This window comes from Panthera uncia, chromosome A2 (genome assembly GCF_023721935.1).
Source record: "Panthera uncia isolate 11264 chromosome A2, Puncia_PCG_1.0, whole genome shotgun sequence".
Lineage (NCBI taxonomy): Eukaryota > Metazoa > Chordata > Mammalia > Carnivora > Felidae > Panthera > Panthera uncia.
In genome coordinates this window covers 143,311,063-143,330,890 of record NC_064816.1, presented here as the reverse complement: position 1 = coordinate 143,330,890, position 19,828 = coordinate 143,311,063, and the positions used below count along the sequence as shown (strand labels likewise).

At 38.5% G+C, this 19,828-nt stretch overlaps 1 protein-coding gene and 1 pseudogene across 3 annotated transcripts in view; one reads left to right on the top strand and one right to left on the bottom strand.

Annotated features, from left to right (window-relative positions):
* CHCHD3 (coiled-coil-helix-coiled-coil-helix domain containing 3) overlaps window positions 1–19,828 on the top strand; it is a 287,147-nt gene that overhangs the window by 126,827 nt on the left and 140,492 nt on the right. The gene's annotated exons all lie outside the window — the stretch shown is intronic.
* LOC125930913 (60S ribosomal protein L15-like) lies at window positions 11,194–11,985 on the bottom strand (annotated as a pseudogene).

The window sequence follows — 19,828 nt, the reverse complement described above, 5'->3', positions numbered from 1 at the left end:
TACTGGCCTTAAAGACAGAAGACCTGACCTCTGGGCGCTTCAGCTAATGAGCCTGAGATACACTGAGTCAGTCCCCTTGCTTGTAGCTGCGCTTCAGTTTCCTCTCTTCCAAAAGCAGCATGGTATTTTCTTTAAAGCCTTCTTGGTAGGATCCAGTGAGCTAACATGCATGCATTCACTTTGTAAAAACGCACTGGTCTACTTCTTGATTCCCACAGTGGCTGGGTCAGTGTTTCTTCTCAAAATGGGTGATCAACAAATATTCTTAACAGGTTGTAACGGAAGGTTCTCCGAATAACAATGTGTGGTTTCCACTCCTCCTCCTTAATTCTTCTCTTCTTCCCCTGCCCCCGCCCCTCCCTGTGAGGCTTGCAATTCCACACCTTGATTCACTCCTAGGAAATAGAATATGTTTTGCCTGCAGTGGGTGTCTGGTGTTGGAGACTCACCAGTTAGTAAGCACATGGAACTTTCTCCTTGGCCTTTTTAATGGTTTAATTCCAATCACGTTGTTAAAGCAATATTTCATTACTTCTGATTTTCCTAATTATCATGCAGACAAACAGTGGGGATCATGACATTAGAATAAGTGAGTGGCTTATGATTTTTGCCTCAGAAAGAGAAACTCTTGCTGTTTTTCTCCCCCCTTGAGCAACGCAGCAGTAATAAATGAGCAAGTCCAGAGTACTTTATGATAGATAGTTAATGGTGCTGTGCCTCAGCCAACAGGCCTGTTTCCACAGCATCTGTCACAATTCAGAGTCATTAGCATACCTTTAATGGTTTCTTTTCAAAATAATTTCTACTAGGGCATTTAGAATGCATCAAGGAAAAATATTGAGTTGTAGAGATGAGGAATTTTAAATGTAGACAAATGGTTTTCATTCTCTCAAATGTAATTTTGATAAAATGGAGAAACCACATAGCAACATATTATACAGTGTAACACAATTGACAGCACTTAATGTACTATCTGGGAATTATTTTTTCAGACATTGGAAAATAATTAACAAAACAAATTTTTAAATAAAAATCTAAACTTAAAAAATTGTGGGGTTTCTTAGCCCCCTTACTGCCACCCTAGGCTTTCTGATCTGTGTTTGGATGGTCCTTTGATTGTCTTTCACATTCTGTTTTATGATCAATCATGGAATCAATGTTTTTCTCATCTTATAAGATGAGAAATGTTTTGTTGGTTGTATGTCATTTTTACATAATACTGGTAAATATTAGCCTTGTTATTTATTTAGTTGTGAGGGGGAAATCTTCAGAGCAGCAAATTAAGCCATCTTTTTCCTGAAATGCCAAGTGCAGGTGAGAGGAGATCTTTATTAGATTTTTAAATATGAATGCATTTACAGTGACATGTTTTTTTTTTTAAACAAATGACTTTCTTTACTTTTTAAAAATGAAAGCCAGTGTGTATTTTAGCATGTACACATAGCTATTTGAATAATAGTTCCTTATATTTGCAAAGGATCATTTTTTGGATCCATTTATAAAATGTTTTTTCCATACTTAATGTCTACAACAGCACTGTGAAGTAGACTGGGCACCTGTTACCTATTTCTCAAAGCAAAATTGAGACCCTCCAGGAGGAACTCAGATACGGCCATGTTTGTGCAGGTGACAATTGGAAGGGCTGGGGCTTCTGAGTTGGATCTGTCTTTTAAGTCCTTTTATTGAATATTGTTTGAATTCTTCTCTGCCTCCTCTGGGGTGATTTTTGTAGTCTTACTTATACTGAAATCTTACACCTTTTTGGGGAGACCATGTTGTTTCTGTATCCTTTTCTTGTCCTTCAGAATCAAAGAATTTGATTTTCAAAGGTCTTAAGACTTATTTGAATTACTCTAAGATATGAGTTCTTAAAAATTTATTTGAAATATTGATACTTTTTGAGGTCATTTGTACATTGTTCTAGATTTGTTTTTTTTTTTTAAATGAGACTACTTAAAATTTAAAGCCATTTGACTGAATTGGGAAAAGGTATTATCCATTTCTGGAGGATATCACATACATTTTTACATTCTGCAACAATTACTGTTAACACTACTTAGGCAAATAAGTATAGGCTTACCTAAATATGGAACTTGCAATTTTAAATTTTATATTAGTATATGTTTATGGTTAGTCTTCATCCATAGGGTCTAAGAAAGCACATTTTCACGTTCCATACAATGGAACAGTGTCAGGGGCAGAGGGGAAGTAGGGATATATCCCTTCTCGACTAGGATGAGTCCTGCAAGGTACAGATACTACTTTGGTCAGAACTTACTTACTAGTCCCCATCCAGCATCAAAGGAAGCTAGGAAATACCCCCTCTCCCTATGTGCCAATCCCCCATGATAATGAGCCGAGCTAAACATCAGAGGCCCAACTATCAATAAAGGTGAGATGGATATTATGAGGAGTTCTCAGTCTGCCAAAATTACAAGGTCTTCAAGACTGATACTTGCTTGAGCTTTCTGATGTGAAGCCAATTTAAAAAGTATTTAGGTATTTAACATTCCTTGACAACTCCTTTGCGATTATAAATCATATTGACTTTTTGATTACATATATTCTTTTGAAAACACCAAATACTATTATTTTCCTAGATATTATACTGATAAAAAGTTGTCAGTAAAATTTAGATTCTTTAAAGAAATTTTGAAAAGGGGTGATGGACGAAATGGAATTCTAATCACTTGATTTCAACTCATTTCTCTTTCATTTGAGTCTTTGAAGGGAAAAGTGAAAAGCAACATTATTCTTGAAAAATTCTCTCTCAGCATCTAAGCAGCCGTTTTTAATTACAGAAAATGTCTTCAAAATTTGTTTTGCCATTTTAAACTTTTAGCTGTGAGAAAGTCAATTGTCAGTTGTGAAATGGAGGAAAAAAATCTTGAAGTAAAAAAGCCACTTATGCATTATGTTGAGTAGACGTATGTTATTTGAACATTAGTGACTGATTTCCCATAGAAAATTTTTCTTCTTGAATTTGGTATCATTGTTGGTCATGTAAATACAGAAGAGTCTTCACTGTCAACCAATTCATGCCTGTAGAAGTATGACTGGCATGTAATGAGAATTGTTTAAAAATAAACTGAAATCACACAGTAAGTGTTCTTCCTTCTACAGAGCCTCCCTGAAGCTGTTGTATTGATTCTGTTAGAACTGCCCTGCTCAAAGTCTTGCCCCATCCTCCCCTGCCCTGCCCCGCCACCTTCTTTCTTTTCTTCCTTTTTTTCCCTTCTTCCAAGAATTGCCTTTAAAAGCACATCCTTTGAATATCCTCCAAAGTGATAAATCTTCATCAGCTGAGAATAGATTTGATATTTTGGGAACAGGCTGAAGTCATTTAGAATCAAGGCTATTGGGTGATAGAACTGTAATAATATTTTCAATTCGATACAAGGAGTAACTGTAAAGTAATTAGACCAATTTTCTTGAGTTTTTGGAAGGCTAGGAAGGAAGTTCCAAAATAGGATCTCTCAGCCTGATGTGTATGTTTGTTTAAAATATTAGTTTTATTATTTGATAATGACATTACAAAATTTGTGTATTTATTTATCCTCTTACCTTTGGATTTGCCCCTATGTCTTTTTCCTAAGGGCTGTGTTTTGTGACTGTTTGGGGGATCACTGTCACAGTTTTATTTTATGACGATAGTCCTTTTGGAGTTTTTACTGATCATCTGTATGTCATATTTGAAATATAGTAATTAAACTGACACACACCAGAGGAAATCAAACTTTACTCAATGTTTAATTATATAAATTGGGTACCTGATAGATTTTTTTCTTTTACAGTTTAACATTTGAAAATTGGCCGTCAGGTTTTTGTGCTTATCTTAAACATAATCATCATGTAGTTCCATATTATCAAATGCAATGATATTATTTTAACACCGTCAAATAAATGATATACTTAGTGCACTATCAATTTACTTTGCTTGGAAAATACAACTTTCAAAAATAAATTGAAGTGCTCAGCAGTTACACTAAACATTTGAGTCTTTCTGTATCTACTAAATGTAAAACTTAATGGTCTTTATTTAAACTTAAAACTATGGTTCTCATTTCCCTATTTCTTTTGAACTTGATATCTCAAGTTTTTAAGGCTCTAATTTTAGAAACTTTTGCATTCTTTTAAAATTTTTTTAATATTTATTTTTATTTTTGAGGGACTCAGAGTGCGAGTGGGGGAGGGGCAGAGAGAGAGGGAGACACAGAATCCGAAGCAGGCTCCAGGCTCTAGGCTCTGAGCTGTAAGCACAGAGACTAACATGGGGCTCGAACTCATCATGACCTGAGCTGAAGTTTAGATGCTCAACTGACTGAGCCACCCAGGCGCCCAAAACTACTTTGCATTCTTAATGCCATCAGAGATTTTTCGTTTGTTTTTCTTTTCTTTCCCTGAACTTCTTGTGTAAAGTTTTAAAATAAAGTGAAAATACTATTGAATTTGCTTTGGTAAGGAAGCAGGAAGGAAAATAAATTAGTACAAAAGCCAAATAGGCGTGCTTAGATATTGAGATAACGTACCCTTTGTTTCTGGTTATTTGTGCTACATGGTTTGTTTCATTTAATTTTTGATTAATAAAATTATGCCTTCAACTATGATACTACATAATAAATTTAAAGCACTAATAGTAGTGAGGTAAGAAAGTTATTTTATTAAGTTATTTTTTGTCAGCTTGTGTTAAAACATTAATTTTATATAAAAAACAACAGTGTTCATTAGATTTTCTAGTATTTTAATAGAGTGGTCTATCTTATAAATACTCAGTAGCTCATGTCTCAAGAATGGGTAAAAGTGGTTCTTGTTTAGCAAAAAGAATGCTGATTCATGTACATTCTTTTGTAGAATAGACAACTGATAAAACATAGCTTGGTAAAAGTTTTAAGATGGTGGTATAAAGGTTATTGTGGATTTGAACATTAAAAAACAAAAGAACATACAATTCAGGCATTTCTTCTCATTAAAGACATTATCTAAACAGATTATAATGTTAATCTGTTCATTTATTCACTCATCCATTTATACAATAAAATATATGTATCAGGCTATAAGCACACTAATACGAGAGATAAGTTTGCACTGAAATAGAATCCTATCACTTTTATTTATTAAAAAAAAATTTTTAATGGTTATTTATTTTTGAGAGAGACAGAGACAGAAAGAGAGGCAGAGTGCCAGCAGGGGACGGGCAGAGAGAGAGGGAGACACAGAATCTGAAGCAGGCTCCAGGCTCTGAGCTGTCAGCACAGAGACTGACGCGGGGCTTGAACTCCTGAGCAGTTAGATCATGACCTGAGCCAAAGTCAGATGCTCAACTGACTGAGTCACCCAGGCACCCCAGAATCCTCTCACTTTAGACCTTAGCTTAATATATACAAATTTTTACTCTGCCTGTATATTTATAAAATTAGAATATGGAATCAGTCATTAAATTCTTGGAGTTAATTCTGACCTGTTGGAATAAATTTAGCCTTTGGCATTTCCAACAGAGTGAAGCCTTAAATGACATGAAAGTCCAGTATGAACTCAGCCTCTCAGCCAAACTGACCAAGGTCACAAGAAGAGTTTTAAGTGATGTTCCAATCATAAGGCTCTAAAATGGGCTGATTTTTATTCCAAAAAACATTTAATGAGTGGCTACCCTGTTCCAGGCCCTCTTTGGTGCTGATTTTCAACAAATCAGGTACATTCCAAAAATATTGAGATACTCTTGAATTTCTCATTGTTTTCTTTCCCCAAAAAAGGCCAACCAAAGTTTTTAGTCAAATTATTCTCCTATGGGTAACTGAACATATCTTATCAAGACCAAATATAGTAATCATCAGTATAAACTTATCAGTGTTGGATGTAATACCTATTTTTACCCATTTTATAATTCCTGGTGGCTCTTTGGATAGTGGGTGTATACAGATGGTTCTGTTTATCATTTTCCATAAAAATGTTTATGTGACCTTTGTAAGTCTGCCCTCTGAAGATTATGCATCATAGAATCTCCTGTGCTTATTAGTATAGTTGCTGACTGGCATAGATTGTGGTTTCAAATTTTTTTTTTTTTAATTTTTTTTTTCAACGTTTTTTATTTATTTTTGGGACAGAGAGAGACAGAGCATGAACGGGGGAGGGGCAGAGAGAGAGGGAGACACAGAATCGGAAACAGGCTCCAGGCTCCGAGCCATCAGCCCAGAGCCCGACGCGGGGCTCGAACTCACGGACCGCGAGATCATGACCTGGCTGAAGTCGGACGCTTAACCGACTGCGCCACCCAGGCGCCCCTGTGGTTGCAAATTTAATTCAGAAGATATTGTGAGCACTTTATGTGTGCCTACTGTCAGTGGTCTACATTTTAGTGCATCTTCAGTAGTTATCTAAACAGCTTAATTTTTCTTTTTGAAAGTTCTTTTAAAACAAATTTTATTAATGCAGCTTGAATTTACATCTTTGAGTGTTAGACGAATGATTGTTTACTCTTCATGTTAACATTATGTGTCCAGCTTGCTCTTGCATGTTTTCTTTCAGTCTCTTCCCTTTTCTTCATTTACATCACTTTTAAAGAAAAGAAGTTTGAGGTCATTTACTAACATGTATTATTTTAACTTTCAGTAAAATACAGGAATTCATTTAGGGGCTTGACAACCCCTTTGGTGTGTGTGTGTGTGTGTGTGTGTGTGTGTGTCTGTGTGTGTCTGTGTGTGTGTGTGTGTGTGTGTGTCTGTGTGTGTTTGCGTTTGTGTAGAGACAGATGTGTATGTGTGTGTTAATATACACACAGTATTGAAGAAATTTAATCTACTGTGTTATATTCCTTTGACACAAAATATAGAGTTCTGGAATACCATGCCTTATTTGAAAAGTGTTATTTCAGGTTAATTTTACATTATTGTGCATATTTAATTAATTCCTTTTAGTTTGAGGCAACAGTGTATGCTCTTAAGATGAGCCTTTTTAAAAATTGATTTTGAAAGAAACCCCTAAAATCCAAGATGCCATTGTGATTCCTAATGGTGATTTAAAAGAAGCATTCCCATTAAAGTCAGGAGCAGCATAGGATGTCCATTATTTATTTTGTTCTGGAAGTACTAACCAGTACTGTTAGGTAAGAGCAAAAAATGGAAGAGAAAACATAGAGGAAGTAAAATGTCCCTTATTTGCAGGCTTTGTACCTAGACAACCAAGGAAATCAACTGACAAATTTTCGTAAGCTAAGAGAATTAAGTTACAGGAACTGTCTATAAAGTTAATGAAGAAATTCTCTGTCTTGATAAGGAGTGAGTTCAACAAAAGAAAGTTTAGAGTAGGCTTCCATTTTGGAAGACAATTATGTAATATATAGATGATTACATCAACATAAAACAAAACCAAACGTTTATTGTAAAAACTTTGTACTGGTGATATTGAAAAAGCAAGATATCCATACCCTACCACTCCTGAAGACTAACTACTGTTCATATTTTATGTATTGTTCCTGTTTTTTGCCATTATATATGTAGACATACGTATGCATACATACACACACAAACTTTTGGGGAGTGTGCATGTGGGGCAGGAGGGTACAGGTTAGGGCTCATATTGTATTACTATTTTAAAATCTTTTAATACAGAAATAGGTTGTGCATATTTTTTCTACATTATTACTTTTCTGTGGGAGTCTTTTCATGGATGTATAGTTTGGATATTTGACCATTTCCTTATTTTTGGATGTTGTTCCTGTTTTATTAAATTTTATCAACAAAGATAGGAGAATGTACCCGTCGGCTAAATCTTTGCAGATATCCATGATGTATTTTCTGTTTTTTTGATAAATTTCTAGAAGCAAATTTGTTGGGTCAAAGGGTATATTTGAATGTTTTTTTTTTTTTTTTATTTTTATTTTTATTTTATTTTTGGGACAGAGAGAGACAGAGCATGAACGGGGGAGGGTCAGAGAGAGAGGGAGACACAGAATCAGAAACAGGCTCCAGGCTCCGAGCCATCAGCCCAGAGCCCGACGCGGGGCTCGAACTCACGGACCGCGAGATCGTGACCTGGCTGAAGTCGGACGCTTAACCGACTGCGCCACCCAGGCGCCCCTGAATGTTTTTGTTTTTATACACACACTGCTAATTTGAATTGCCCGTTCCTAACCTTTTTTACAGGATTTACAAATATTTTTATGTTTATGGGGTGCCTGGGTGGCTCAGTTGGTTAAGTGTCTGATTCAGCTCAGGTCATGATCTCACAGTTTGGGAGTTTGAACCCCGCTTCCAGCTCTGTGCTGACAGCTCAGAGCCTGGAGCCTGCTTTGGATTCTGGGTCTCCCTCTCTCTGCTTCCCCCTCCCCCCCTCAAAATAGTAAACATTAAAAAAAATTTGTTTCAGTTTTTAGAAAGTCAAATCTATCACTTTTTATAGTGAGTGTATGCTTAGAAAGGTTTGTCTGTCTGTAAGATTTAATTAGTTTTATTTTATTTTTTACTTTGTTCTGAGTTTCTTACAGTGAAATTTTTATTCATTCTTGTATTTATTTTGGCATATGGTATGAAGTTTTTCTAGACAGTTTTGCCAGTAGCAGTTTTTAAAATAAATAATGTATCCATTCTCCTCAGAGATATCTTGGCTATTTCATACCCAAGTTCTAATGTAGAATTAAGGCTGTTTCTGGTGTTGAATTCTGTTTGTTGGCTATATTTGCCAATTCGTGAACTAATATCACATTATCTAAATTATTGTAGATTTACACTGTAAAAAATTTATCAAGGCAATTCCCTAGTCATGGCCATTAATTTTTAAAATTTCTTTATTGATACAATTCATCTCTTCTTCACAATGAATGTTAGTCTCTTTTCATTAAGTATTTTCATACTTGAGACCCTTGGTTATTCTTTGTGCCTTGAAATACCTTCATGTAGTATTTGGAATGTATATGTAAATAGAAATTTTTGTGCTCCTAATATTACTTTAGATATTTGGTAGTTTATTCTTTAAGGATCTATTTATGCTTATTCCTTATCCTTTCTCTTTTCTTCTCTTATTGTTTGCTAGAGTCTCTTCTCGCTATTTGCTACTAAACCGTTTATCACTCTTGCGTGTCTGGAAGTTTTGTGACCCTTGCAGCCAATCAGATGCCTGGCAGTAGACATCATACGTAATGTGGGTTTTGTTATTAATAAATAACATCAGTTTGTTATTTATTGAGGTTCACCTGTGAACTTCATTTAGCTAACTCTTCCTGTTGTCATTATGAACAAAGAGAAGTACTTGTTTGCTTTTTCAGAGGACATTTGTGTGATGTGTTTTGCTCTCTTCATGTTTTATGGATGTTGTCGTACAGCACTTTCAAGTCTGTAATACTAGTCTGGATCCCATCATATCATTTTTAGCTCTTCAATATATTTCATATAGATATCTTCTTTTAATATTAAAAGCACACGGGAGAAACTGTCTGAAAATTCTTCTGATGTATAAAGCCACAGGATTCAACGATGTGAAATTATAGTGGGTTCTTTAGTATCTTCAGAGAATTGCAATTATTAACACCGAGAGTGATTTTCTTTCTTGTAGTTGTTAGAGAACAATTTAGAAAATTGATGCTTCTGTCAAAAGTCTGGATGAGTAGGATACAGGCTCAGTCTGGATATGGCAACATTAAGAACCCCACTAACTGTAAAAAAGAGAGTCTACTTTATACTCCATTAAACTGTTATACATCATAAATAAATTATTTCAACACTTGTTCTCATCTTTATCAAGGACGATAAACAAGTCACTGTAAGGATTTTTTTAATGAATGTAATAGTGTTCCCCTCTTCTGCCTTGTGTGACTTTCTGCCTTCCCTTCTCCAAGCATCTCTTGACCTCATTAGAAACAAGTGTGTGCCTCCTGGATGGTCCCTGTCAACAAATATAGGCCTAGAATTGTTATGGGGGTGACACTGGAGGAGGTCAGATGACTCAGGGTGACTTGCTCCCGAGCTCTTCTCATTAAATAAATGATTTCGGCCACTATCCGGTGTCCCTGAATCTGTTTCCTCATCTTTCAAATGACCATAGTTACTTCAGAGGTTTGTTCTGGAAGTTCATAGAGATGAGACATGTGCTTTGTAACCTCATCAGTGTAGTCCTGTTACGTTTCTGTAGATAACGATTCCCGTAGTTGTGTTTGGCAGTGTTAACAAGGATTGGGAGATCTATATTGAGATTCCACAGTTGGACATGGGAATCCAAGTGCTGTTGTTAGTGCTTTCCCACGTTGCCCTGTTGTCTTCATAAACACCTCATGCTCCCTGACTAGATCCCTGCCCTGTCTGACCATCCATCTATCCCAGCGGTTTGCCAGAAACGCAATCAGAAAAAGTAGAGGAGGTGATGCCATTAAGGGGAACAGGATTGAATTCCTAATTTTTGGTGTCCCCAGCAATGTGGAGAACCCGGCGTCCCTAGGAGGTGGGCAATTGGTTGGTGAAGGTGGAAGGTTTGAGAGAGTTTGTTAAGGAGGATAAAAAGAGGAAAATGAGGCTGTGGTTGAAGACATGGAATCTCCAGTTACAAATCTATGTAGACAAGCAGAGCACCTGTAGAAAGAACCCCAGTCTAGGAGTAGCTGTTCCAATGAGTGGCTGATGGTCTCAGAGGGGATGTTTTGAAGAGGACAAGGAAAGGCATTGATGTGAGCTGAAGTGTGGTTATGCTGAGCAGCAGGGAGTCTTAGCAGAGGGAGCGTAGCTGAGGATGGCCTCTGGAGTGGTGCATAGATAAGGATGCCTAAGCAGTAACTGCAGCTAGTCCCCCACCCCCACTCCCACCCTGTGAAGTTGTAAGGAATCTAGTGCCTTCTTTTAAGTACTGTCGTTGAGGATGACTACAAAGGTAAGAACTGGTGTTGTAAGTAGTGACATTGGCCACTTCTTATGTTGGATATAGTCACAAATTTGAGGAAAGAATCCAAAGAATTGCTGCCCCATCATAATCTTTTTGGTTTGAACACACAGAGCATGATACCTTTAGCAGATGGAATCATGTAAGAAGGGATGAAAATGGGCCCGCCTAAAAGTAAGGCCCACCTTTATGATTGGGAAGCATCAGCTTTACATTATTTTGAGAGGATATCCGTCATTGAGAAATTGGCTTCTCTGGTTGTGTTTGAACTGGATCTTACCTGTGGAGTCTGGGGTCCTTAAGAGTTCCCCTGCTGTCTTCTCTAAAAATGGAAACTGACACGGTAAATGCAAAATACTTTGCTCATTGAATTTGAGTACTAATAAGAATAATAAAACCGTATGCTTTTTACCTTATGCCCCCATTTCTAGCCCTATTGATGCCTATTGAGTGTGTGTGTGTGTGTATTTTTTTTTTTTTTTGACCTAAATTGTTTCTTAGGTAAGAATTTTACAAGCATTACTTATATTAGTGGTAACGGCGGAGCTGGAGAGTATTGCTTCTTCTCCATGCCACTTGGCGAGAACCAGCAATAGTCTAGTGGAACTTGTGACCCTTTCCAAGGCCATGGCTTTTGTGGCTTGCAGGTGTCAGCCCTCACATCTCCCTGAGCTGATAGACTGGTTTGGTGATCTACTGGCTGTCAGGATTTCTTCTGATAGCTTTATGGAATGGATCAATGAGTATAACCTCAAAGAATTTGCACGTGGAATCTTCTTCAACACAGTAAGAGTTCAAGACTCTCAGAAACCCACAGTGGTGTCCAGCTCACTCCTCTGCAACAGATAGAAGGCTTTGGGGCAACTTTAGCTGGTTAACACCATGATGGACAAACTGGCCATAGGTTGCACCCTTAGGCACTGAGCGTTTGCAGCCACCACATCGCACATGAATCTTGGCCTTGTACCCCAGTCTTCATTCTTTATTGGGCCAGGCTGGGCGGGGGGCCTCTGTGGGACGCACCACAGAGAGCCAGTGGTATTGGCAGCTGAGCACTCTGAGAAGAAAATGCATTACATTGGATGGCTTCTTCCTCCATAGCTTCTGGATGTACATGTAGGTGCCCATCTTGGCTTTCCTATGAGCTGATGGCTCTGCCAGATGGAAAGGCTCGACTATATTTCTTAACATGTTTGGTTATTTGCTCCACCAGTCCATGGAAGATGCAACAAATCCCAAGACTGGAGTGAATAATGGAATCTGTAAATTGGAAGCCATCACTGTGATCCTGGGAGAAATGACTGCTAACTGCTTGATATTGAAGGAAAAGACACAATATAGAAAGTAAGAACTGTATGAAAGTGCTTCAGTGGTGAATATTCCTTAAAATTTTTTTTTATCGTTTATTTATTTTTGAGAGGCAGAGAGAGACAGAGCACAAGTCGAGAAGGGACAAAGAGAGAGGGAGACACAGAATCCAAAGCAGGTCCAGGTTCTGAGCTGTCAGCACAGAGCCTGATGCAGGGCTGGAACTCATGAGCTGTTAGATCACGACCTGAGCTGAAGTCAGACGCTTAACTGACTGAACCACCCACGTGCCCCTGGTGAATATTCCTAATGATGGCCTTGATTCATCCATAAAGCAAAACAACTTGGAAGCACTTCACTACTTTCTGTCCAATTGCCTGTAAGGAGACAGGGAAATGAAATACTCCGAGGAAAGATTTCCTTTACAGATGGCCACAGATTTAATCAGGGATTTAGGGTGCATGAAGATAGAAGCTTCAGTTATATAGAAAATGCACTTAAATGGAGCACTTTATTTCCCAGGGATGCCAGATAATTGAGTTATACCTAAAATCTTGAACTGTCTGAATAACACACATTCATACACACATCTAGCTTCTGTGTGCCAAGAGGTGTTAAATGGTTTGAAAACTGTAATTAAATAGCTGAAATTCTGCTGCAAAACCACTGTAAGCATTGCCTCTTGTAGTATTTCAGTATTAAGTGCTAAAATTTAATCTGGGTAGCTGTGACTAATCTACTCTCTATTTGTAACACATTCAAATTAAGAGGTGTATGTTCTTGTTCATGTACTTTCTCATTAGCACTAATAATGCTAATGGGAGTGACAAATGTATTCTGTTTCTGCTTTCTATCACTCACACCTTTTAGATAGCTAGCTCCTTAGAGGAAGTAATTTTCCATGTGATACATTTGTGGAGCTGTGTGTTTACTTAATAGTTTACCTCAAAAGAGAATATGTCCACAGGGACTATTTATTAGTTGATGGGCTCCTGGGAAAAGAAATTTGAATTAATCAATTTGAACCGTGGAAGAAATTATGATGATAATTAATATAAATGAGAATACCACAAACTCATTTGTTCCAATATATCTTTCAGGGTTGTTGTTGTTGTTTTTTTTTTTTTTTTTTGGTTTGTTTGTTTTGTTTTTTAATTTATTACGAGACTTCAAGGGTTTTTTTTTTTTTTATCCCCCAGACTCTTGACTTTGATGCTTGAGTATACCCTATTCATTTCTCCTCTCCAAACCTTCCTGTTTGTTCAAAAGACTCTTTAATGTTTAAGCGAGTGAGTGACAGTTCTCAGTATTTGAAACCGTGCAAAGCCCTCTTCTTTTTGTGAGTACTCATCTCATTAAGGGTTAGTATGCTTTGTTATTATATTCCCTCCACCATCTTAGCAAATCCTTTCTTCCTTTCTTTTTTTTTTTTTTTTAATGTTTATTTTTGAGAGAGAGTGAGAGCGTGCACGCATGAGCAGGGGAGGGACGGGGTTGGGGGAGACAGAGGATCTGAAGCAGGCTTTGTGCTGACAGCAAGAGAGCCTGATGGCGAGGCTCAGACTCACGAACCGCTAGATCGTGACCTGAGCTGAAGTCAGATGCTTAAACGACTGAGCCACCCAGGCGCCCCAAGTCCTTTCTTTTTTGAGAGATCCAGAATGGGATCTGTGCAGGGATAGCCTGCTGTTAACCAGGTTTCCTCCTGCTTTCCCCAGCCCCCAACTCTCACACACTCATTCATGTTCACTGCACCCCATGCCTCATGGGAATGGTGGCTGTGCAGTCCACAGCTCGGGCTCCTCTTTCAGAGGAGATTCATTGATCTCCCCAAACCAAATTCCAAGTGGAACAGCCCATTTTCAAGTTGTGTACAGTCTGTATTTCTGTCTTGTCTTGATGGGTTACTCAGATTGTTTTCTTAGGCTCTGGAAATAGCTGTATCAAGTGTGCAATGTCACATGGGGGAAAGAGTGTGAATCCCTAACATTATTAACTTTATGTCCTTGGGCAAGTCATTTAACATCCACAAGCCTCAGTATTTCCATCTGTTAAGTAGAAATAATTAATAGCCATGATACCTACTTCACAGAATGATTGGAAACATCATAGGAGATAATGTACATGAAAGTGCCTTGTAAGTTTTTTAGAAAGGGATATAAACCAAAGACAATTATTTACTATTTAACAGTTAGAAAGAGAGAAGAACTGTGTTGGCAGGTCTCTAAAATGCTATGAATTTTCTTAACTTGTTGAAGGTATTTGCTAGGAATTCTTTTTTCTGTCATTTTATAAAACCACTGATATATTGTTTTTAAGTAACAGATTTTTAAGGAATTAATTTCCTTAATGGCAGTATGCTGGGTAAGTAAAACACTTGACAATAATAAGGTACTTCGAAAAGGCAATGCCCTTTGACAGATGAAAGATCAACCAGTCTCTTTATGTAGCACAGTGAAGAAATACTAGCCACCAGATTAAATCTTAAAGACTAATCGTGTTTCACTAATTATAAGAGCTCGTTTATATTTTGGATAAACTGCTGTTGGTAAACATTGGATTATATTATATTAGCTCACGGAGCTGATTGCCAGCCCCAGAATAAGCGTAAGACTTACTAAAAGCTTTCATCAGTGGCTTGAAGTCGGTAGGCACCACCGCCTAATATTTCAGTTAGCGTGGAAAGGCAGGTAATGACATTATGAATACATTTATAATGCAGGCCAATTTCTTCTAAAATGCATGTAAGTATTATTACTTTACCAGGAGTCTGTGAAATATGATTTATTTAATGCATTTCAGCCCCCATAATATTAAGATATAATTGAGATGCGAAGTAAAAAAAAAAAAAACAAAACTGCATGCAGTTGGTATGGTACATGAATCATAGACTAAATTGCTTGTAATTTTAAAGGCACTTAGAGAAATTGTGAAATTTATATAATGCATTCTTATATTTGGAAAAGGTTATAAGAACAATAGTCTGGTTATTTTAGTATTTCAGTCCTAAAAATAGGACTTTTGAATTATTATTAAACCTGAGATAGCCATATTCGTGAACAAATCCAAAAGTCTTTGTGTCCACTTCTCATTAAATAATTTTTGTGAATTTTTCCTTTAAACATCTCCTATTTAGCAGAGTAGTTGAGCAGCACATGATTTCTATAAAGGCCATAATCTAGTTTTTATAAACTATACAACTGATGAATGACAACATAAACGTTGCCAGCATGTTTAGAAGGGAATCAGTTAAATGGTACTTGGAATTTTGATGATTATTGCTTTGAAAAGACTGAAAATCACAGGTCTTGGCTTATAGTTTAATTACTTGCTTAACAATTGCTAGTGATTCACTAAATCACAAGGCTTCCAAACAAATAACATCAGTAACTGCCGCCATGCCTGAGCAACTCCAATTTTCTTGACAATGGCTACCAAACTGTGTTTAGCCTAATAGAAACTGTTAGTTTAACAGCAAGCAATAGGAGTTTCAAGTGTACCATTGATAAGATGCCAGCGAATTGAGTGCTTTACCAGTGGTAACACTTGTGTCGAGAATAACGTCAGCATGTTTCATCAAGACCAGTTGGAGAAGCGAATATAGTAATTATCCACCTACCTTTTTGATATTGGATTTAATAATTACGAGCACTGTCCAGCTTTTCAGGGCTTCTAATTAATATAACTGATTCTTAAGAACGCAGCTTGCGGTTCCTCACCGTTTGAATAAGACTGGGCAACAGGGCAAGCTTAAGGCCCTTCGTACCTTTGGGGGCCAGGGTCAGAACTCCTGGTGGCAGTTTAAAAGAAGAGCAAGATTCAGGTGTCCTGGTGAGAGAATTTAATTTGTGCCTTTATTGACCTGTGCTCTCTTTCTTTGCCGTGTCTTAGCTTGGTGGCATTTCTGTGAGTTAGTGACTCTTCCGTCGTGCCCTTTTGCAGTGGCAAGCTCTTTATTTCAAGTAGATTCTCCCAGAATTAAAAGAGTTCCTCATTTTTCACTTATTTAGAGCCACAGTCTTGCTCGCATGAGTTACCTTAACCCCTGTTCCTTAGTCTTTTACCACTGAAATCATGGAAAAAAACGTTATCAGACCTACCTTTAAGCAGTGATGATAATGGTACTTTATCGAGCGCTCAGTCGTACCAGGCTCTGTGCCAAGAACTCCACATATATTTTATATAATTGTTATAGCATGAGGTGATAGTATTACCGCTCCTATAAGATTGGAGTAACTGAGGCTTAGAGAAGTGAAGTAATTTGCGCATAGTCACCAGGCAATCACTTTGGCCCCAGACCCATGCTTGGAGCTACTATGCATACCATCCCTGTAGTATAAATGTGCCCTCTTAATTTGTGAACAGGACTTATTTAGGTGTGATGCTATGTAAAATATGGCCCTCCCTGGTGTAGATGGGTTTTTAATTGTGTCCTACAATAATACATTTTAAATTATGACCCACCGCCCACAGATAAATTAATTGAAACACAAGAAAGAATACCATATTTTATTTATTCCATTTTCTGCCTTCATCTTTTCTACTTTCTTCTGTTTCCATTTTCAAAAACAGTGGGTTTTGACCCACTAATACGATTTCACAGTCCACTAATGGGTAGCAACCTACAATTTGAAAATCATTGCAGATCAGTGCTGGCGTTTTGGGTTCATGCTAGTGAGTGAAATCTGGGTTTCACTGGTTTCACACTTGCTTATATGCTGCCTCAGGTACTTGCACTTCTAATTTTGTTAGTTTTCTAATTTTGTGAGACCTTCAGTAGTTTTGCTAGGAGGCATTTATGAGTGATTGAATTCTGAGGATGGATTAATACCTTTCCTGAGGCTCAGAGTTTCTCCTTTGCCATTTCATCATGGTCCTTCGGGGATCCTGTGGAGTTTAGATTCAGGGTTATGCTTAGGTTGTACTTTCCAGAGGCTGCCTCCCTTTCTTTCTCAAGTTCTCTTATGCCAGGCAAGTTCCTTATGGCAATTGAGGGAAACTGAAGAGGAAAAAAATGGTCTCCCTCCAGTTATACCTCTTCTGTTTTGTCTCCCGTTGTGCTGGACACTGTATACCCCCTGTGTTATTATAAACAGAATTGAGAAGGTGCAGAAATTAATCATCTTGTACCCTTTGCCAGGCAGACCTACCTAAGTACTGGCCAGAATTCAAGACTAAGGTTATTGCCCCACTTGTCTTTGCCTGGAATGAACTGGTAGCACAGACTAGGGTAGCCCAGCACTAGCGTGACACGTGGTACCCCCATCCTCTCATCCAGTCCCTCCTTGAATCAGCAAATTTGGGTGCCTCCTCCGTGCCAGAAGGCTCCAGGGCTATGATGGGGAGTGTGATACACACGGTGCTCCTTTCTTTGAGTTTACATTCTAGTGGGAGACAGACGATACATAAGACATGCAGTCAATATTGGAGGAGCTATAATATGGAGTAAGATGATGGAGCCTTGCAGCCTGCAGCATTTCCCCACTTGTCTGTGCCCCATCCCCAGGACTGTCAGTTTTGCCAGTACCCACAGATCCTCGAAAGAGACGCAGAACGTGTAAGTCAGAGGCCACCGTGGGCGTTTCATTTGTGAGAGGCCTGTAACTCAAGGGGAGACTGTTGAGGGGAATGGGGCCAGAGTGGTCCCTGGAGCAGCAGCATCATTTTTTCTTGTTAAACGCAGCCTCTCTGACCCAGCTCAGACCTACTGAGGCAGAATCTGCATTTTAACAAGATCCCCAGGTGAATATGCACATTAAAGTTTGAGAAGTACTCTTAGAGTCGTGGTATTTCTCTACTTGGCTATGTAGAGAAATAAGAGTTGGGCACGAGAAGTCATGGCCAGCAGAATGATATTTTGTCACACCTTTAAGCATCAACAAGGATGTCAGATGCTGCTGCTTTTACTCACTTCTCTTACTCCCAGCAAGACCGAGCAGTGCACCCTATCCTGTCCTTTTGATATCTCCCTCCCCACAACTGGAATGGACTACCTGAAGTTAGTCCTCAGCCAGCATCATTCAGAAATCCCACTGGTATGCTGTAGTTCCATGTATATATGCCCAGCACCTGCCCTCTTGTGTCTCCTTGCACCCACAGGAGGGCCCTTTTGCCTGTGGCCCCCTTGCCCATAGACTCTCTTGCCATATGTATGCCTGTGTGCCATAAACCTTTGAAATACTTGTGATCTTTGGCTCAGCTGTGTGGTGTTTTGACCTCTGGTATCTTTTGAGGGAAGGAAATCCAGATGTGGACCAAGTCAGACTAGGGCTTTACATTAAAAAAAAAAAAAAAAAAAAAAAGGAATCTCGATTCTCAGATATCACTCCAAACCAATGAAATCCATGTTTCTGCAGGATGGGACCTAGGATGTGGCAGTTTTTCAAAGCTTCCAGGTGATTCCAGTGGGCAACCAAGGTTGACAACCTCCTCTCTAGAGGAAAAATATCTTTTATGTAGGGCCCTAGAACAATTTAGAAGCTACCTATGATAAATTCTGACTGATGCTTTCAGTGTCCATCATTGAAGTACACCCTTGTTGTGCAGATACAGATGTGTGTAGCATGCTGAGTGCACACCTGTAGAATTGCTTGGGCTCGTTCTTGTAAAAACGTGGCAGAGTTGATGGCAGCAGAACGGAAAGCTACCAGAGTTGAATTTGAGTCAGCACAATGAGACTGACATCAGATCCTGTGGAAAATATAACACTTGTGACTCAGTTGATAGATGAATAATAGCACTTTTGCATTTGAAAAATCACAGTTCTTTTGAACGTTTAGGATGTTCTTGCCTACCGTTGTTGTCTGTCTGTTTCACGCTTGTGAAACTCATCAAGACCCAGGGTTATATCTGATTCTGAAAAGGAAAGCTGTAAGTCCCAAACTTCCACATTCTGGAAGGGTTTCATGTCAGAAAACCTTGCTTTTGCCTTTTGCTTTTTCAGATGACACAGAGCAGAAAGGATCAGCTGGGAGTCCCTCAAAGCCAGAAGATTAAATGGAATTAAGAGAAGGTATTCTGAGGCAGGACACAGTGGCTAGATGAAGGGACTCCAGGGGGAAGATTTTGAGGTCCTTAGATTTTATGACGTTTTCATAAGCCAGGGTGATAAGCTGTGGCTTGGAAGAGAAACTCAGGTGGAAAAATTGAAAGGAGGTCCTTAAAATTTTGTAGGATGTAAAAAAGAGAAATTTTAGCGGATAAGTTTTGCGTGCCAGTAATGAGCCTGATCTGAAATAGTGTCCTTCCAGCACTTTGATATGGGTCTATCAGTGGTCTGCCTTTGACGTTCAGACCCTGCATGAGCCGCCTTAACTTGTGAATCCTGACTAAAAGGGAACAGTTGGAGATGGCAGGTTCTGTGCTCATGTACGAGAGTGATGGGCTCCCGAGTTGTGCTGGCCAATAAGCAGTTCCTTCCAGGGTAGAGACCAAGGGAAGTGCCTTGCTTTTGCTTTGTCTTAGTGCCTGCATGTCTTTGACAAGTGAACAATAAAATGTACTGTTTGATTTCAGACTGTCTTGCTTCTTTCCTGTGTCCCTCCTGCAATCTTTCTTTTTCATGTCACATTACACAAGGTGCTTTTCACCTCTCTTTCTTGACCCTGGGTTCCAGTGTTCATTGGTCGCTCTCACCCAGGATGTGCTCTAATTGGCAAAACTG